This window comes from Euphorbia lathyris, chromosome 5 (genome assembly GCF_963576675.1).
Source record: "Euphorbia lathyris chromosome 5, ddEupLath1.1, whole genome shotgun sequence".
Lineage (NCBI taxonomy): Eukaryota > Viridiplantae > Streptophyta > Magnoliopsida > Malpighiales > Euphorbiaceae > Euphorbia > Euphorbia lathyris.
In genome coordinates, this window is record NC_088914.1 from 41867896 (window position 1) to 41872383 (window position 4488).

The 4488-nt window shown below is 34.5% G+C and overlaps 1 non-coding gene across 1 annotated transcript; it reads right to left on the reverse strand.

The window, feature by feature from the left end:
- Nucleotides 1–291: 291 nt before the first annotated feature.
- LOC136231435 (small nucleolar RNA R71) lies at nt 292–398 on the reverse strand. The gene has a single exon (XR_010689820.1). It is a non-coding gene; the product is annotated as a small nucleolar RNA R71 (small nucleolar RNA).
- Nucleotides 399–4488: the final 4090 nt, after the last annotated feature.

Here is a 4488-nt window from a genome sequence, read left to right on the forward strand (position 1 = left end):
ACCAATTTGAAATTAAGCCAACTTTGCTTAATATGTTGCAAATTTCTAACACCCATTTATGGGTTAACTAACGAAAATCCTAACACCCATTTAACAAATTTCCTTGAAATTTGTGACACTTTTAAAATCCCAGATGTGACTGCAGAAGCAATCAAACTTCGCCTTTTTCCTTTCACTTTGAAGGATAGGGCTAAAGAATGGTTAACTTCTATGCCAGCCGCAACTTTTGCCACTTGGGAACAATTAGCCCAAGCGTTTTTATCAAAAAAATTTCCTTTAGCAAAAACCGCAAGAGTAATTAAAGAGTTAACATCTTTTTCTCAAAATGATAATGAAACTCTTTATGAGGCTTGGGAACGTTTTAAAGAACTTCAACGTTTATGCCCACACCACCAATTGCCCGCTGAACTTTTAATGCAAACATTTTATAATGGACTAAATCCTACAACTAGAGGTTATTGGACGTTATGTCTGGAGGGTTATTCATGAAGAAAACATATGCCCAAGCAAGAGAACTTTTGGAGGAAATGGCAATCAACAGCAGTATGTGGCCCGCGGAACGTGGACATATACCAGTAGTGAAACCATCATCCTCAACAACGTCTGATTCTTCTGATTTTCCTGAAGAAACTGAGATTGGCCAAACCTCTTCCTATGAAATTCAAAATGTTCAAAATGTTGAAAAGATTCCAACTGATTTTCTCTTTGTTTTATGGGAAATTACTACCCGAAAATATGTTATCAAAATAACTCTTGTTTTTTCAAAAGATTTTCAAACCGATACCATCGCACTTTTTGACACTGGTGCTGATTTGAATTGTATAAAATCAGGAATTGTTCCAAAAGAGTTTTTAGAGAAAACAAATGAAAGGCTTTCTGCTGCAAATAATTCCAAATTGATTGTTGATTCAAAAACAGAAGCCTCGATTTCAAATAATGATATTCTCTTAAAAACTTGGTTCGTTTCTGTGAGTGCTATCCAACACAGTGTAATTTTGGGAACTCCTTTCATGAATTTGATTACTCCTTATAAGGTGAAAGCAGATTCAATTTCCTCAAAAACAGAAAATGGAAAATTAAATTTTGAATTTATTGAAAAACCTCAAACGAGGAATCTCTATTTAATCAAAGCTTGTTCGATTCATGAAAATTCCTTAAATGTTTTAATCAAGGGGAAAACTTATCATCTTCAATCTCTCCAAAAAGATGTTGTTTTCAAACGGTTTGAAGAACAGATAAATAATCCTTCAATCCAACAGAAAATTTCTGAATTTCAAAACTTGATTGAAAAAGAAATTTGTTCTGATCTTCCAACTGCTTTTTAGGACAGAAAACAACATATTGTTGACTTGCCTTATGAAATTGATTTTGATGAGAAACAAATTCCAACCAAGGCTAGGCCAATTCAAATGAACCAAGAACTTGAGCAATACTGTAGAAAAGAAATTCAGGAATTAGAACAAAAGGGTCTAATTTCAAAATCAAGGTCCCCTTGGAGTTGTGCTGCATTTTATGTCAATAAAAATTCTGAAATCGAGAAAGGAACGCCTAGGTTAGTAATAAATTACAAACCTTTGAATAAGGCGTTGAGATGGATTAGGTACCCTATTCCAAATAAAAAAGATCTTTTGCAAAAACTTCATTCTGCTTATGTTTTTTCGAAATTTGATATGAAATCAGGATTTTGGCAAATTCAAATTTCAAAATCTCATAGGTACAGAACTGCTTTTACTGTTCCTTTTGGTCAGTATGAGTGGAATGTAATGCCTTTTGGTTTGAAAAATGCCCCTTCTGAATTCCAAAGAATTATGAATGACATTTTCAATGATTATTCAAAATTCTGTATTGTGTATATCGACGATGTTTTGGTCTTTTCAAATTTTATTCAAGAACATTTCAAACACCTTAAAGCCTTTTTCTACGTTGTTAAGAAAAATGGTTTGGTTGTGTCGAAATCGAAAATTTCCTTGTTCCAAACTCGCATCAGGTTCTTAGGACACTATATATCCAAAGGAACTATCACACCAATTGAACGATCCCTTCAATTTGCATAAAAATTTTCCGATAGGATTCTTAATAAAAATCAATTATAGAGGTTTTTAGGAAGCCTTAATTACGTTCTTGATTTTTGTCCCAATATCAACAAAATGGCTAAGCCATTACATGATAGACTCAAGAAGAATCATGTCCCATGGACTGAAGAGCATGCTGCTCTTGTTAGAAAAATCAAGCAACAGGTCTTATAGATTCCTTGTCTTCATCTTGTTCAATACACCTCTGGACATTGGAATGAATGCCAAACAAATTACTCAACAATTAAAAAAGAAATTTTGAGTATTGTTTTATGTATAAACAAATTTCAAAGTGATTTACTAAATCAGAAATTTCTTTTAAGAATTGATTGCAAAAGTGCAAAAGAAGTTTTACAAAATGATGTTAAAAACCTTGCATCAAAACAGATTTTTGCATGTTGGCAAGCAATTTTAAGCATTTATGATTTTGATATTGAGTTTATAAAAGGAGATACAAATTCCATTCCTGACTTCCTAACCCGTGAATTCCTTCAAAATTCCAGCCATGCCGAAGAAAAATAAAGGAAAAGAAATCACTGGGAGAGATTCCACAATCACTAGGAGAGATTCCAACAAAAATTCTGATGAAGATTCAAAAATAAAAACTTGGAGAGATGTTGCCGTAAAGAAAGAAACAACTCTTGAAGATACCGCCCAATCAAGTTTGGACCCTAAAATCCAAAAATGGTTGGCAGAAACATTTGCAAAATCCCCAGAGCTTCAACAAGCTCTAGTCAAGTATCAGACTCCAAAAGAAGAGATTCCAATTGTTCAAAAACCTGAGAAAGGAGAATCTTCTTCAACAAAAGCCCTTTCTCGTGAAGTTTCTAAAAATGTTTTAAGTTCCCAAATCTCAACTTCCCAAAAATATTTTCATGATACCCAAAAAACAATCTCCAATTCCAATTTTCAAAATTCCCAAGTGGCTTTCACACATGTTGTCCCTTCTCCAATTCCTTCAACTTTTCCAAGTGATTTCATTGTCAAGAATTCATTTCAAAATGTTCTTTCTGTAGAAAAAGGCTTTTATCATGAAGATCCTCAAGTTTCAATTGAAAAAGCTTTTGGAAAAAATTGGTTTTTCAAATCATGGGACTTAAACAAAACTTCACGATACTATGAAATGATTCTTACTGTCACAAATTCTGCTTCTTTCAAACACTTTTACTGGAAATCTGAACACTCAGACCCAGCATATTCCATAATAAAAATTCACAAGGTTATTTCTCCAATAGACTGGAAACACCCACTGTCTGAACCCGTGTATTTTCCTGTGGAATACAAGGAAGAAGAATTTTATGAGACTCCTTTCAATTACTGGGAATACCAGCAGGCCTGGTGGAATGCCCTCCTGATTAATAATGTTGGGAGAAAACATTCTTGGCTTATCTTTTTTGATACCGCTTGTGATCCAGAAAAATTTCCTCTTTGGTTCCAACAGTGGTGGGAGCAATGGGGGTGCGTGGAGCAAATCCTCCAAGACAGAATTCTTACTTGTTACAAAAAATTTAAGGCGGGTTACAAACCCACTGAGGAGGAAAAAAGGTTCTCTCCCCTGGCTTTATTTTGTATGAAATTTTACTTTGCATGGGTAGGTGCTTCGAAGGTACAATATGAAGAAAATAGAAATTCACTGATTCAAAGGAGATTTCTAGTAAGATGGTGGGACAAATTCAAGATTCCTCATAGTCTCACTGTTGAGAAAATGGATATATGGTTGAAAAATCCTACTAGAAAATCTGGCGAAATACAATTCACCGAGAATCGATTCCTTCCACTTTCCAAACAAATACCTGAAAAAACCATTTCTTTGGGACAAGCGCAATTTTTGGCCGAGAAATCTCACTTAGCCTCAAAATTAGCTGCAACAAAAACCCCCGAAGAGATGACTGCTTTGTTAAAAAAATACCTTCCCCAATCCCAGTCAGACTCGGACCAGGATGAACCAGCAATTAACTTGAGTGACAATGATTCCGACTATGATCACTTTAGCATGTTTGGTAATTCTGGTTTCTGAATTGAAAAACAAAAGATCCCGCTAAGTTACCTTAAATGGTACTTAGGAAAAATTTAAGGGGCAATTACTCCCCAAAAATCCAAATTTTGAAGATTGCAGATTTTGAAGATTCCAAGATTGCAGATTTTGAAGATTCTAAAGATTGAAGATTTTTGAAGATTCCAGTAAGCAACATTTGAAGACTCCGGCCCAAAGAAAACTGTGCTCCAATGAAACTATTTGAAGATTCCAAACTTTGTTCAACACATGACCACCGACAATTTTGCAGACAGACATTGCAGCTGGCATGTGGATCTATTGTACCAGTACTATTCACAAAGACAAAATTACCCTTGGTTACTATTCATGATTCCAAAAATACCCATGGTTACTATTTATGATTCCAAAAATGCCCTTTGG